This window comes from Chinchilla lanigera, unplaced genomic scaffold (assembly GCF_000276665.1).
Source record: "Chinchilla lanigera isolate Chin_1 unplaced genomic scaffold, ChiLan1.0 scaffold00083, whole genome shotgun sequence".
Taxonomy (NCBI): Eukaryota; Metazoa; Chordata; class Mammalia; order Rodentia; family Chinchillidae; genus Chinchilla; species Chinchilla lanigera.
Genome location: NW_004955484.1, coordinates 7,173,129 through 7,189,443, shown reverse-complemented (window position 1 = coordinate 7,189,443; position 16,315 = coordinate 7,173,129). Strand labels below are relative to the sequence as shown.

General features: G+C 47.9%; 1 long non-coding RNA gene across 1 annotated transcript in view; it reads left to right on the top strand.

Moving 5' to 3' along the window:
- Window positions 1–13,307: 13,307 nt before the first annotated feature.
- LOC106146566 overlaps window positions 13,308–16,315 on the top strand; it is a 3,951-nt gene continuing 943 nt past the window's right edge. The window contains exons 1-3 of the long non-coding RNA XR_001231062.1: window positions 13,308–13,448; window positions 14,890–15,016; window positions 15,196–15,311. This is a non-coding gene — a long non-coding RNA (uncharacterized LOC106146566). The remainder of the gene's footprint in view (window positions 13,449–14,889; window positions 15,017–15,195; window positions 15,312–16,315) is intronic.

Genomic DNA, 16,315 nt, shown 5'->3' with positions numbered 1-16,315 from the left:
AAAGATAAATAGATTATGCTGTAATCACATAATGGAAGAGTGTACAGCAATCTGAATGAAAGATATATGACTATATGCAACAGCATGGGCCCATTAATATAAGGCATAAAAACAGGCAAAACTAGTCCATGCTGTTCGAAATCAGGATAGTGATGGCCCTCGGGCAGAGTCTCGATGGGAAGAGAAGGCTCCTGAGGGGTTTCCTGAGGTCTTTGCTAGGGTCCGGTTGCTTGTTGGACATGCTGGTTACATGGGTGTATTCAGTGTGTGAAATCCGTAGAGTGGTACCTATTTCCCTCTCTCATCCACTGTATACTTCAATAAAAAGTTGTTAAAAATAAATGTTCGACCTCATGGCTCTTCAAACAGGTTCCTCAGCCCAGCCCCACCCCTGGGAATCCTTTGCCAGCCGTCTTTCTCCCATCTTTCGTCTCCCAGGTTCCGAGCTCTGACACACCTGTCTCCCTCACCTGCCAGGGAAATACTCAGTGCAGAGGAATTTAGTTCTCAACCTCTAGCCTAGTCTAGGCTGCCGGATGGATCCAACTAGAAAAGGCTCATTAGTGACCCATGCAGCCATGCAGTCCTCGGATACATTCCTTTGCTTCCTTAAAACAACAACAAAATGCTCCAGGCATTTTTTAAAAGCAAGATTTGTCTTCCCTTTGTACAGAGGCACTCATCTTCCCCTTCTACCATCCTCACATTATTCCTTCTGTCCTCCTCTCTTTAAAGCGGTGGCAGGCTGGGCATAGTGGTGCGTGTCTGTAATCCCAGCACTTGGGAGGCTGAGGCAGGAGGATCGTTGCAAGTTCAAGGCCAGCCTGGGCTACAGAGTGAGTTCAAGGCCAGCCTGAACTGCATAGAGAAACCGTCTCAAAAAAGGCTCACTTGGGCAGCGGCAGCTTCCTCCCTCGGCCAAATTCGAGAAGCAGTGACCTGCCCAGGAGATGGCTCTGTGCCTCAGCTCAGGCCAAGGCTGCCCGGCTGCTGCGTTGACCTTCAGATCTCCACATAACTGGGTCCAAGAGTAAGGGCTGAGGGCGGCGGAAAGGAGGAGCCGGGAGAGAGGATGAGCATATAGAACCCTGGGGCACAATCCTAGCCCTTTGCAAGCGTACAACTGGTTAAGGAGTCCAGGTGAATACATATTTAAACTAAGCAAGAAAACGAATGCGGCACTTCTTACTTTTATCTCACGACTCGCATTTCAGCCTGTCCCTTGATCCATCAGGAGCATCTGACAGAACCCCTCTCTCCCTCTTCCTGGAGACCCCCTCTGGGCTTCTCCTGGCCGGCCCTCTGCTGTTCCTCCTCGTGTCTCTGGCCGCTCCGCAGCGGCATGCTTCGCGGCATGGTCCTTACACCGCTCTTCCTCTCCCTCTCTTCTTACCTTCCCGCCCTGGTGCCTTTACCCTCCTTGTGGATTCAGATGCGCCGTCACTGCTCCTGTGGGTGAGGACAGCTCCTGACCTGTCCCGCTTCAGCCTGCGCTCAACACACCAGCCAGAGGGACACTGTGAAGATCCAAGTGTATTCAGAATCCCCCACTGGCGTCCCTTTCCTCACAGTAAACACCAGCATCCTCACGATGCCCTCGAGGCTCTCTGTCCGCCCTGCCCCACCTCCGCTGTGTCCTTCACCACAGCTCCTAGCATTACCTGTACACTGGCTTCGCTGGCCGTCCCTTGAGCACACCCAGCACGCGCAGCCTCTGTGCCTTCCAAGTACAGTACCCTTCCCTCTATCCCAAATGCCCTTCTCAGCACATGACTCACTCTGAGTCCATTAAATCTGAAGATTAGCATCCTGTCCGAGGGAGGCCTGGCCTGCCTAACACTGTGCCTGTTCTTGCTCGTTCCCTGTCTCCTGTCTCTGCCTTATCTCCCAAGCACTTACTGCTGCAACAGCAAGCGGAAACACGGAAACGATGCTCGGGATTTAGAGGCAGATTTATTTACGTCCATGGGCACTGATCAAGATCACTCCCAGAATATTGGGCCCCGGGCTCTGGTGGTCTGGGGCTTTTATATGATCACAAGCAGGAGGTACAAAGGAGGTACAAAGGCGAGACAGAACAGCCTGGCAGTTCTTCCAATTAGCTAGCAGGGTGAGATCAATGGTTACAAGGGTAGATTCATGATCACCAATTCATGAAGCCTGATACAGCAGTACAATCAGGCATCCTGTATGTTTGGTTACACTCTCATGGTTAAGGGGTCAAGAAAGTCATTACAAAGCCATGAAGCAGTTATAGAGCTAGGCACTTTCAAAAGAACAAAGTTTAAAAAAAAAAACAATTTCTCTTATGCAGTTTTCCCCTTTTATTGCCCTTTGCAATAATGTATGTATTAATGCATATATAAACGTATGTTTATATATGCATTTATATTTTGGCATATGTCTCCCTCCACTAACATGTCCAACCCTTGGGGCAAGGATTTTTGTCTATTTAATTCACTGCAAATTCTCCTACAACAGTGCCTGGTATACAGAGGTGGTCAGTATTTGTTGCATGAATGAGTGACTGCTTCAGAATGGCCTGGGAGGTGCTCACAGGCAAGAGGAAGGAAATCAGCTAAAAGAGGGCTCCAAGTGGGCTGCAGATACCCAGAAGGAGGTAGAATTTTCTTCAGTCTTTAAAGAATGAGCAGTCCTGGGAAAGGACTTGGGTTTTTTTGTTGGTTGGATTTATTTATCCCGTTTTGCTGGTGTTATTTTGTCCTTTCATTTTGTTTACAATACTGGGATTAAGCGCAGGGCCTTTACACTGAGCAGCATCCTCAGCCCTTTTCTATTTCGAGACAGGGTTTTTAAGTTGCCCAGGCTGGGCCCGAACTTCCCATCTTCTTGCCTCTGCCTCCCAGAGTGCTGGAATCATAGGTGTGCGTCACCAAGCCTGACCTGTTTCATTTTAAAGGACCCAGCGAGAACCCATGTAGTAAGTAATGTCTAGGCGAGGGCACGGTACTTAGGAGGACTTTGCTCAAGTAGTGGAGGGAGCTATTGCTGTATAGCGCTTCGGAGCCCTGCGAGCCGAGATTGCATGTGGAGGGGCTGGCGGTGCCTCTCAGGGCAGAGAGAAGGCCCTAGTTTAGACTTTAGGGACACAGTTGCCTAATGAGCGTAACAGCTTGGGCCGCAGAAGCATTCGTTTCTGGACTCAGCCAGCTGGTTCCCCTCCTGCGTTACTTAGGACGGCCCCGCGTCCAGAACTAGACACTCAGGGCACGAGGCCTCTTCTGGGGACCAAGCGGCTCGCAGCTAGCTGCCTGTCGCTGATGCAATCCGGGCAAAGAAATGATTCACTTCTATCCTGCCATCAGCCTCAGGATTTTGGCCAAGTGCAGGTTTGGGGCTGGTGGGTGGGTTATTTTTTCCCTGTCGAACTGAAAGAGTACCTGTGTTTCCAAAAGGCACTTTCTTGTGCAGAGAACCTCTGCGGTGGGGTTTTGCTGGGATGGTCTGGGATGGACCACCTTTGCTTGTGTGTTTCGGGAGAGAATGAAATCGAGGGCCCCCGCTTTCTCCCCTCCCAGCCAGTAACAACGAAGAGCTGAAAGGTGTCTTTCAGGAGTTCTGGAGACAAGGGAGCTGACTGCTAGGCAAAAGGACGCTGTGCAGGAGGCTGCCGGAGAAATGGCTTCTTGTTTGTCAGCTTGGGTTTGCGGTGAGGAGGTCTGTGCCACCCTCCCCCACGGTACCCGCGACCAAACAGAACAAATAAAACCTCTATTTGTTCATCTCTACCCTGGATTTAGATGGTGCTTTACAGCCAGGGTTATTGGGATCAGCTGAAACCCAGGCGGAATGTTTATTCCTGGGACGGCAAAGACAGACAAATACCTCTCTGTCCTTCCATTTTCCAGGCCAGGAGGGCAGGAGACTCCTCCAGTCAGGCAGGCGAGCAGCGGAGAGTTATTTTTTAGGTGCCTCCTGTGTCTCCGCTCTGAGCTACATAAATATGAAGTTTTTAAAAAGAAAGACCAAACTCAGACTCTAGCCCTGAAGCACTAAAATCCTTTTGGCAGGAGGAGCCCTGGTGGGCAAAACAAACTGGAGAGAAACTGTTAGCAGCAGTGTGAGGCTCTAAGAACTAATCTCAGCAGAGGAGAGGGGGAAAGGAGATTGGGAGGTTGAAGGTGGGGGTGCGGGGCTCTTGGAGACGGCCTCCTGGAGACGGTTTAGAAGCCGCTCAGCAGCATGGTGGCAGAAAGTGCAACCGTTTCGCCCTCCACTGCAGCCCGGCACGTAGCGTAAGGCCTGACACAGAGTGGGCATTCAGGAAATATTTGAGGAATGAGCGGAGAAGGAGGTGGCTCCCATTAGAAGGATAACTAGGTGAAGAAGGGGGAGGAGGGCATTCCAGCATGAGGAACGGCCCAGAGAAGGAGGGAGATGTCTCGGTGAGACTGGTTTAACCACAGTGGAGGGCGTGTGGCGAGGAGTCGTGAGAAATGAGGTTAGATATAGGACCAGATGGGGCCGAATGGAAAGCTGGGCAGAGGAATGTAGAGAAGGTAAACATTCCCTCACTGACCCTTTTTATGGAGGGGGCGCTGGAGACTGACCCCAAGGCCTCACGCTTAGCACGCACTCTACACTGAGCGGCGTCCCAAGTCACTCTGCGAAGCTTTTTCAGAGCGTACAGCGTGTGCTAGGCACGGAGGCAAGGGATGGTACTGGTGACAGAGAGCTGAATAAGAAGATATCATTTCAGGAGGCTGAGGAAGGAAGATTGCCAGTTTGAGGGCAGCCTGGGCGAGTTAGCGAGACTCTGTCTCAAAATAAAATTTTTAGAAGGGCACTGATATAGTTCAGTGTAGAGCACTGGCCAAGCATGCACAAGGCCCTGGGTTCAATCCCTAGTACTGAAAAGAATCTGTTGGGGATAGACAGAAAAACCCCTGCCCTCTGTGGTAATAGCTGTGATAGTCATGACATGAGCACAATACTTGCATGTTCTAGTCATAGTTTGGTTGCAAGACACCAAGGCCATGTCAGACTTGTTCAGATGAATAGACAGGCTTATTGGAAAGTACACAGACATCGAAGGCCAGGGAATGAGGCTCAGCCTGGTCACTCTGGCTCCATTTTTCTCCTTTCCTCCCTTCTTCTTTTGTAATGACTCATGGATGATCTGTTACCTCGGGCTTCTTTTTCTTTGTAGGCTTCATTCTCCAGTTTCTGTTCTTAGGATTTGGTTTTGTTTTTGAGACAGGGTCTCACCATGTAGTTCAGGCTGGCCTTGAACTCACAGCGATCCTCCTGCCTCAGCCTCACAAGTGCTGGGATTATGGGTGTGTGCCACCAAGCCTGGGTCTGTTTTTAGGATTTTATCAGATGCAAGCTTGACATCTTAATGCCATAATACCCTCCCACTCTACAGCCAACCATCCTCACTCACTCTGAATATTCTCGGTGAACATGTGGAGGATAACGAAGCTGACTGGAGCCTGGGATGCTGGTGCATGCCTATAATCCCGGAACTCTGGCAGGCTAAGGCAGAAGGATTGCAGGGTTGAGCCCAGCCTGGGCAACCTATCAGTTTAGTGAGAACTTGCCTCAAAATAAAAAAAAGGATGGGGCTGGGGATTTACCTCAGCAGCACAGCACCTGCCTGGCAAGCATGAAGTCGTGAGTTCGATTCCTGGTACCGGAATAAAATAAAAATAAAATAAAATAAATTAAAATAAAATAAAATAAAGGACTGGGATGTATCCCAGTACAAAGGCTCTGGGTTCAATCCCCAGTGCCCCATAAAAGCAAAAGGAAAGGAGGAAGAAGAGGAAGAAGAGGAGAACCGTAGCAGCTGATTGACTCAGCCTAAGGATGGATACCCCTGGGTCAGGTGATCAGTCAGCTATGTTTAGGAGGCAAATCATGAGATAAAAACATGGCTGCCTAGGCTTACCAAGAACTATGGGTAAAAGACAATTCTAAGGAAGGGGTGTAGACTACAAGGCAAAAATAGAAAAATTTAAATCCTCTAAGTTAACAATGTGGGGAGCAAATCTATTCACTTGGGTGGAGGTGGTGAAGGGAGAAGGCTTCGTTTGTTTTAGCTGGGCGTAGGGGCAGAGGAAGGAGGTGGGGACATTCCAGCTCTTGATGTAAGCAGCATTCTAGAGCAATTAGCCCAGCTATGGTCCACAGGAGAAATTATAAAAATTGTAGAAACCAGAGACTCAGACCATCAAGAAAGCTTTTACCTAATGCAGAACAGAACAGTTTAGAGATAAGATTTATTGCACTTTTTATGTAGCCTAATTTTTCTTATGGTAGTCTGCTTCTGCTTTATTGCTATAATTTTGGGCCACATAGGCTCAGGGTAAAAACTCACTACATGTCTTTTCAATTGAATTAAATTCCCCTAAATCCAAGCCATCAATGGACATGTCGCTCTGGACCAGAAACACAAAACAAACAAACACAAAAAATCAAAACATAGTTTTTCTGATTACTGATACAGGGCTTGGGTCACTGGAGACAGACTTGGGAGAAGCAGAATGGCAGCAGCAGGAGAGCCAGAGCCAAGGTGCCCGGAGGAGGGCTAGATAAACAGATAGCACTGTGCCCAGGGGCTCCCAGGCCAGATCAAAGCCGGCTTCCCCAGGCACAAGCACGGAGCATGGCAGGAATCTGGGGACCTCTCACCTGGTCCCCCTCCCACACGCACAGATGGAAAGCCACATCATCAGCAGTCACACCTGTGCACACTGCCAGCATGCAGGCATTTGTGACAAATCCTTTATAGTCTAGTAGAGACTCTTAGATAGTCAGCTGTGATAGGATTGAGCCCAGCGATTTCTGGCCAGGCTACTCGGGTTCACAGCGCAGGTCTGCCACACTTGTGCAAGTGTTCCAAGTACTTAACTCTTTGGTGTCTTAGTTTCTGCATTTGGAAAACAGTGATCGTAAACTCCCTTGAGGGGTTGCTGAGGAGGCTAATGACCTCATATGCATTTATGCATATGCGGTGAATGTGCTAAGCAATGGAAACAATGCCTAGCACACAGTGAGCAATTGTGATTACTGTTTTTTTGTACCAACGATACTGCAGGGCCCCAGAGATCACGAAAGCCCACAGAGAGCAAGCAACCTGATAGTGGTTATTATCTGGGCCTGCTTCGTATCTGTCCCTCTTTTCTTCTGGGAATCGACCCCTGATTGGTCCAGGAACGTGAACAGAGACTAAGTCAGGCCAATCCAAATTTTTCCCTAGGATTTGTCCAGCTGGTAGAAAAGAGAATGCTCTGTTCCCGTCATCATTTCCCCTTCTTTTGGGTTCGGATAGTAAGGTTGCGAACTCAGAATGCCTCTGCTCCCTTTCTCCTCCATACAGAGAAGCTGGGCTGAGCGAATGAGCCTGATTTACAGAGCCCTGGCTGGGGCAGAGCCCCGAGTCCCTGAATCCAGTTGATCTGAGATCCAGATATCCATCCCACTGGTCTGCAGTTGGGTTACACGAGTCATTAAATCAATTTCCCTCTGTGCTACTTGCAACTAGAATTTGTGCTTGAACATCGATTCAAGAGGAAAACATCTGAGTTGGTGGGGATTTAAAAAACATTAAACAAGGACAGTGTTTTAAGGGGTTTTTGTTTTGTTTTTTGAGATAGGGTCTCGCTGTATAGTCCACGCTGCCCCTGAACTCACTAGGTAGCCCAGGCTGGCCTTGAACTTGCAGCAATCCTCCTCCCTCAGCCTCCCAAGTGCTGGGAGTATAGGCGTGAGCCACCACACCTAGCCCAATATTTTAAGTTTCATGGTGAACAAGATAGTCTTATCATATATATTACTTTGGTTTTAAAAAAGAGAATGTCAGTAAGAAAATTCATAACATGATCATTCCTGTCATGGACTATTTAAAAAGGAGCAACATAAGAGCTGATTTGTAAAGTTTTATATCTTCAGATTTTAAGCTCTCCAGTGGCTAGAGAGCATTTACATCAAGGGTTGCACGCTCCGGTACTACAGGGGCCAGGCCGGCAATTCAAGGAGTGAAGCAGGCAGGTGGGTGTCACACGAGAGGGAGTGATAGGGACTGGCAACGTGGCAAGTGCTTGATGCATCTAATTGAAACTGCCACGCCTCAGCTCCAGCCCATTGTTTGTTTGTGAGGTGGGCACCGGGTTGCCAGGTCCTTCCATTTTCCAAACTGTGGACGTTTGGAATATGTAATGCACAATCTTTTCAATTCCGAATCACTGACTGTGAGTTTGATTTTTTAAAATGACCGTATGTAAGGTAAACAACTGTCCCAGTTTGCCCAGGACTAAGGGGTTTCCTAAATGCAGATCTTTCACTGCAGATCAGGGGGACTGGGTCACCCTATGCGCAGGGCAGATGGAATTCATGTGAAACCTCCGGCTCTTTTACATGCTCTCATTTCACCCGTCAAGCAGCTAAGCGAGGTACAGAGGCTCCCTGGGTTCCCAACCCACAAACGGCGCTGCTGTGAGCATGGCTGCGCATATATTGCTGTTGTCCGAAGCTTTTAATTCTTTTGTGAGGATACCACAAAACAATAATTTAAAGTGGTTGGTGCCATTGTTATTACAGACACTCACGTTGCCCTACAAATGTGAGGCAGAGAATCTATCTATCCCATGGTTTCTCATGGAATAATATAAAAAATATAATATAATAATGTAATAAAATCTCATCTCTTTCAGGAGGACAGGGCCTCTGGCAGTCAAGGGATTAAGACTTTTTCCCTTAATCCCTCTTTCAGGGGAAAAAGAGGGCCCTTTCTTTTCTTTTTTTCCTCTTTTTTCTTTTCTTCCTCTTTTTTCCTTCCTTCCTTCCTTCCTTCCTTCCTTCCTTCCTTCCTTTCTTCCTTCCTTCCAGTGCTGCAGATTGAACCAAGGGCCTCACACATGCTAGGCAAGCACTGTACTACTGAGCGACACCCCAACCCTGGAAAGATGGGGCCATTTTTCCCCTTCTGTTCCCTGCAGTGCGTTTGGACTGGTCCGCTTTTCTGAATGTGGAAACCCAACACACAAAGTGGAAAGGTGACTTCCTTGCTCGCCCAGCACGTCAGCGGCAGTCTGGCCTCCAGAGTCTCGCTCGCTTGTTTGGTGCCTATGTCTTCTATTAGGAAAGGCAAAGGGGAACGACAATTTGCTGCCTGCCTCCTGGGTGCAGGCCCCGTGGGGCACGCAAAAAGCCCTCCTAATTCCCCAGGAATCCCTCAGGGAAGGACTGGCGTCCCCAGCTCTTGCCCTTTCCAGGCCACCACCCTGCCAATCCAGGCATGCCAAGAGGGCGTTTGGAATTGCCAGGTTGTCATTGCACAAGGGGAAGGCCGAGTGGCTCAGAACGGAGTGAAATAATATGGGCCGCAAGAGGGTTCCTCTGCACCCAGCTGGCCAGGTGTGGCGGCTCTGCGGGTGGGCCGGGGGAGGCAGGCCCACTCTGCATGGTCGTTCTCTGATGAGACGCTGCGTGTTAAGTGAACTAGAAACTTTTAAGAGCACATTCCATACCTACTTATAAACATTAGGAATCATTCCCTTTGGAAAGCCGGTAGTAGTCGGAAGGCAGCAGAGCATACAGCCAGCCTCCAGGGGCCCCTGCTAGGATTTCCTCCCAGCACAAGGCAGAATTCTTGTAAGGGAGCCAGAATTAGAAAGAAAGTGAGGTTTGTATTTTATTAATCCCTTTAGCCTCTAGCTGTAGATGTCTTGGCCCCTTTGAAGGTAGTGGCAGGAAGTCAGTATCGCATAGCCGTTCCGACAGGAAGGCCCTTTTTGTTTGTTTTCAGATCTGAGTTCAAATCCCATCTCTACCACTTACCTGCTGAGAAATGTGGAAAGCCAGCCCACAAAACTCTCTTGCCTTCAGATCCCCTCTGGAAAGGAGGTTAACAAATCAGGTCACAGGGCTTCCCCACCCACCCCAGTACTGCAGACTGAACCCAAGACCTTCACACTGAGCTACATCCCCAGCCCATTTTTAATTTTTTATTTTTGAGACAGGATCTCACTAAATTCCCTGCGCTGAACTAAAATTTACAATCCTTCTGGCTGGGCATGGTGGTACATGCCTGTAATCCCAGTACTCGGGAGGCTGAGGCAGGAGGATCCTTGAGTTTGAGACCAACCTGGGCTACAAAGTGAGCTCAAGGCCAGCCTGAACTGCACAGTGAGACCCTGTCTCAAAAAAGACTAAATAAATAAATAAATAAATACAATCCTTCTGCCCCAGCTTCCTATAGTGCTGGGGTTACAGGCATGTGCCACCACGTCCAGCCTATTGTAAAGTGAAAAATGACATAAAATGGAAATGTTACCCTTCCTACCACTCAACAATTCCATTGCTGTGCATTCATCCAGAAGAAATGAAGATGTCTGTTCACACAAAAGTTTGTATGTGAAAATCCATAGCTCCAGACTGCATAATATTCAAACATCCTCTTTTTTTGTTTGTACCAGGAGTTGAACTCAGGACCTTTCGTGTGCCAAACAGGTGCTGTGCCACTGAACTGTATCCCCAGCCCTCAAGCATCCTTTAATTGATACACAGATTTAAAAAACCTGTCATACATTCACTTCATGGAATACAAGTCACCAGTAAGAAGGAACAGACTCTTGATAATGCAACACACATACTAACAGAGGTGAATCTCAGATGCGCTGTGATAAAAAAGCCAAGCACAAAAGGTTACATTTTGTATGATTCCATTTTAATGACATTCTGGAGGCCAGATGTGGTGGCACATGCCTTTAATCCCACCACTCAGGAGGCTGAGGCAGGAGGATTGCCTCGAGTTTGAGGCCAGCCTGGGTTACACACTGAGATCCTGTCCAAAAAAAAAAAAAAAAGGACATTCTGGAAAAGAAAAAGCTGTAAGGACGGAGAAATATCAGAGATTCCTAGGGGCTGGGAGTGAGGGTAGAGAAGGACCCTGGACATGAAAGAATGGGGGAAGACTTAGAACGTTTCTGTATCTCGGGCTGTGGCAGCGGCTACAGGACGATGTTCATTTGTCAAAACTGGCAGGATTGTTCAGTTAAAAAAGGGTGAATTTTACTGTATGTAAGTTATGCCCCATTAAGCCTGACCTTTTAAATATGCAAAAGCAGAAGAAAGAGGCCTAGCTAGTGCCCCCAGGAAAAAATACCTACCTATAGATTCCTTTTCACTAAAGTGTTAGTAGCATTGCATTCTTTCTCCAGCATTTTTGTTAAACGACTCTGTAACCTTTGTATAAATAGAAGGGTGGTGTGTGCATGCATGTGGGTATCTGTGTTTATTTTTTTTTTTTGTGGTTCTTGGGACTGAACATAAGGCCTTTACCCTAAGCCGTATCCCCAGTCCATTTTAAATTTTTTATTAGGAAACGGGGGCTTGCTAAATTGTCCAGGCTGAGGTCAAGCTTGTAATCCTCCTACCTTACTTCCCAGAGTGCTGAGATGACAACCATGTGCCAGCATGCTTGGCATTTATAAATTAACTCTGAAAAGATACACAGGAGCCAGGCACGGAGACAGACATCTAAAATCCCAGCACTCAGGAGGCTGAGGCAGGAATCACCTAGAGTTCGAGGCCAGCCTGGGCTATATAGTGAGTTCCAAGCCATCCTGGAATTCATAGCAAGACTGTGACTCAAAAAACAAGCAAAAGAGAGAGAGAGACAGAGAGACAGACAGAGAGAGAGAGAGAGAGAGAGACAGACAGAGAGAGAGAGACAGAGAGACAGAGAGAGAGAGAGAGAGAGAGAGAGAGAGAGAGAGAGAAGACAGAAAAGAAAAGATACCTAAGAAATAAGTAACAGCAGAGATGGGGCCTGGGGTATAAACTGATAGAAAAAAAGCTTTTCAATAGAGTATATATGTTTAATATTTGTAATTTTCAAACCATGTGAATGCATTACCTATAAAAACAATAAATTATCAAAATAATCAAAAAGGCAGCCAGGCGTGGTGGCACACACCTGTAATCCCAGCGCTTGGGAGGCTGAGGCAGGAGGATCTTTGCAAGTTCAAAACCAGCCTGGGCTACAAAGTGAGCTCAAGCCCAGCCTGAACTGCATAGCTGGACCCGCTCTCAAAAACACCAAAATAAGTAAATAAATAAACAAACAAATAAATAAATAAGGTTGGAAAGAAAGCGGTCTGCTTATTTCCCAGGCACTTGTGAGGGCTGCTGGAATCCGCCAGGGCGTGGCGTTCTAGTGGCTGCCGCAGCCTATAAGCATCTTCCTGGGCACCAGTCCCGGCCACCTTCAGCTCGTCGGCTGAGGGTGAGGGGGGTCCTTGGTGGACAGCTGAGGGTGGCTGCCGGTCTGTTTCAGGAGGGAGCAGAAGTGAGAACGGACTCTCCCTCAGACATCTTCCTGCTATGTCTCTTAGTAGCAGAAATTTGTTTTTGTCTTTCACCCTCCAGTTGGAATAGATCTTCACCTGCAGGTCTTCCTTGAAAGCAGTAAGGACGGGCCTAAATTCAGACTTTAGTGTAAATGTCTGATCCCAGACTTTGTTCAGTGCTGGGGATAGAATCCAGGGCTTCGTGCACGCTAGCCCAGTTCTACCATGGCGCCTTCTCCCCGGCCGCGGCTGTCAGACTCAGGCTCTTTCTGCAGAGCCATGCTTTGTGAGGGAGTGAGCATAGGAGGTCGTTGGACAGTGATGGAGACTTGGAAACACGCGTTAATCACTTCCCGGATTGGCCGGGGGCAGACCTACATGCCAACGTGAGGGTCCACGGGGCTGCAGGGTACTTTCTGTTTTGGAGCTGGCTCTCACCTAAGCTGAGTCTTTAACCTCTCAGCCTTTCACTTTCCTGCTGGGTAAAACGGGGCTGCTCAAGACAGCTCTGGAGCTGGGCTGACCTGAGGGGGAGCGGAGATCACGTGGGTGACACAAGCAGTACTGCGAACCGACCACTTCGACGTCTTCAGCACCCAGGAGCCTTTCTCCGCCTTGGCCACCTCCCCCAGCCCCGGCCACACATGTGGCTCGGGGGAAAAGGGTGACAGAGAGGAGAAGCCACATGGAACAATACCAAGAATGAAGAATGAAGTCAGAGATGACTCACTGCGTGACTCACTTCCTTGCCCGGGGATGTTGTGATCCTCCAGGAGCTGCCGCGCGCGCGCAGTCCCCCTACCCGCGGTTCCCTTTTTGTGCTGAGGTCCTGGGACGACGCCCCTGTTCCTTAGGGAGAGGGCGATGGAGGAGAACGTTGGACCTGCCCTTCACACCACGGCCCCCGTAGAATTCATCTTTCATTGGAACATCTTTAATAACAGACCCCATAAGATACAATCTTTTAAAGAAGGCACAGTGTTGCCCTGGGCTGCAGCAGAGATTCTAAATTCCGTTTGCCCTTTTGTAGATATCGCGGGGACATCTGCACCCCAAAGGACATCGAGAAAGCACAGAAAAGTGTAAAGAAGCTGGGGAAGTCCCTCATCGTCCCATCACTCACACGCCATTGTAATGATGGGTTTGGTATTTTTCCACTCAGTTTTTTCTCTGCATTTTTTTCGTGTTACAGCCAACTTTACAGTATCTCTATCAACACGTGCAAAGAAATACTTATGTAAATGACAGGTGTGAACCACAGATAGAATTTTAAATGTTTCAGTAGTCTGATTAAAGACAAGGGAAAACAAACAGGAGAAACTAACTGTAACAATCTATTTTATTCATTTTAGGATATCCAAAGTATTGCCATTTATCATATAAAGTGTTAATGAGATATCTAACATGTGGACACACCCCGATACAGGACTGGCCCAGGTTGGGTGATCAGCAGCAACGTGGGGGTTGGTGGCTACTGAAGTGAACAGTGTAGGTCTGCACACTTTCTTTTTTTTTTTTTTTTTTTTTGTCTTCTTGAGACAAGGTCTCACTATGCAGTTCAGGCTGGCCTTGAGTTCACTTTGTAGCCCAGGCTGTCCTTGAACTTGCAACGATCCTCCTGCCTCAGCCTCCCCGAGTGCTGGGATTATAGGCGTGCGCCACCACGCCCGGCTGGTCTGCACAATTTCTATCTCGCTTTCCTTTTTCTTTTGCTGAAGTTGCGTCTTAAGTATTTCCTTATATCATAAAGCATTTTTGAAAAAGAGAACCTCTAAGAGCTGCAATAAGCCAAGCATGGTGGTGCACTTGTGCAATCCTAGCACTCCGGGAGGCTGAGGCAGGAGACTCACCAGTTTGAGTCACTCTGGCAAGTTAGTGACTTAGCAAGACCCTGTCTCAGAATTAAAAATTTAAAAAGCGCTGGGGATATTACTTAGTCCACAAACCCTAAGCTCAATCCTCAGTACTGAAAAAAAAGTTGTGGTAACATGCATTTGCTATCTAATACCAAAAGTAACATATTTGGATTTTGTTGTGTTTTATGTTGTGTTTCCCCCGACTCAATGTGGGGAGCCATTGTGTGCTAAGCACTTCATGTAGTTATCTCTAGATGATTTTCTCAGCAGGTATTTGTATTTAACAAAAATTTGAGCATGCAATAGGTTCTTCTTTGGAACTACTCTTCTCACTTAATGATACAGTCCAAAAATAGAACGCCAGTCATATTTGAGTGTCTACAGAGAACCAAGTACGTTCAAATAGCTGCTGTCAATGAGGTTCACAGAAGTGCAAACTGAGGCTCCCGAACAGTGACTTTTTTTTTTTTTTTGGTCTTTTGAGACAGGGTCTCACTCTGCAGTTCAGGCTGGCTTTGAGCTCACTTTGCGGCCGAGGCTGGTCTCGAACTCACAAGGATCCTCCTGCCTCAGCCTCCCGAGTGCTGGGATTGCAGGTGTGCCCCACCATGCCCGGCCCAGTCAAGTGATTTTGATTCTTGTGAAGCTGAGATGCAACCCAGATCTGATTTTATTTCCAGAGCCTTTCATGTTCACCATATGGTCTCCTTCTGCAGGGAGGCAGACAGAGGATCCAAGCTATGCCAGAGAAGCAATTTCCAAATTCACTTTGGACCAGGCATCTCAGTAAATCGGGACTTTCTCCATCCATAGTTTTGCCTAACAGCCTCTGCAGTGGCCCAGGTACGTGTTTCCCCTGCTCCCTCATGCCCTGGGGCTGCCATCCTTTCTTTGTCCGTGCCCTCTCTCCCCACCAGGTTTCATTCTGCGCGTTCTCCAAGAATTCTGGTTTCAGTCAGGGTTTTTCACTCTCCACACTGTTGATATCTGAGCCAGATAACGCATTGTTCTGTGCATCGTAGGATGTTCACCAGCGACCCCGCCCTCTGCCTATGAGATGTCAGCAGCACTCACTCCGTCACCCATCCCAGGTGTGACATTTGCAAGCGTCTTCAGACATTATCACAAGTCACCTGGGGTAAGCGCCATCTCTGAGAACCTTGCTTTAAATATCAGATGGAGCAGTCTTTACTCAGTCTTTCCATGCTACCCGGGAACTAGATAAGGCAGTAATACAGACTGCAGCCTGACGTGGTGGTGCACACCTGTAATGCCAGCACTCGGGAGGCTGAAGCAATAGGCTTGCTGTGAGTTCGAGGCCAGTCTGGGCTACATAGTGAGTTCAAGGTCAGCCTGAGCTATGTAGTGAGACCTTGTCTCAAAAAACCCCAAGCAAACAAACAAACAAAACCAGACTGCATTGCTCACAACAGACACGGATCCCTCCTCTGCACCATTGCGTCTCCAGTGTCTGCATGTGGTAAGCACTCAGTAAGTGTGTGCACAATGATGGATGCTACTGATTTTTTTTTTGCCACCTTATCCTACGCCATTCAAGACTGAGCCAAATGCACATAGATGTGTCCAAGATGATAGTTCCCCCTTAAAGATCATCTCCCTTGCCAGGCTTGGTAGCCCACACCTGTAATCCTAGCACTCAGAAGGCTGAGGCACGAGGGTCAGTGTAAGTTAAAGTTGAGTTCAAGGGCAGCCTGAACTGCATAGTGAGGCCGTGTCTCAAAAAGACACTCCTTTCTTTTTAAAAAAGAAAGAAAACTAGTTTGCCAGGCCTGGTGGTGCATGCGTGTAATCCCAGCACTCGGGAGGCTGAGGCAAGAAGATCATCGTGAGTTCAAGACCAGCCTGGGCTACAAAGTGAGCTCAAGGCCAGCCTGAACTGCATAGTGAGACCTTGTCTCAAAAAGACAAAAAGAAATAAAAATAAAAATAAATAAAAAATAAGGAAAACTAGTGTTACTTTTATTTATTATTATTATTTCAGGGGTTTTTAAATTTTTTGTGGAGGGGGTACCAGGAATCGAATTCAGGACATTCTACTTGCCAGGCAGGTGCTTGCGCCACTGAGCTATATGCCCAGCCCCTAGGGTTTTTTGTTTTGTTTTGTTTTGGTTTTTTTTTTTT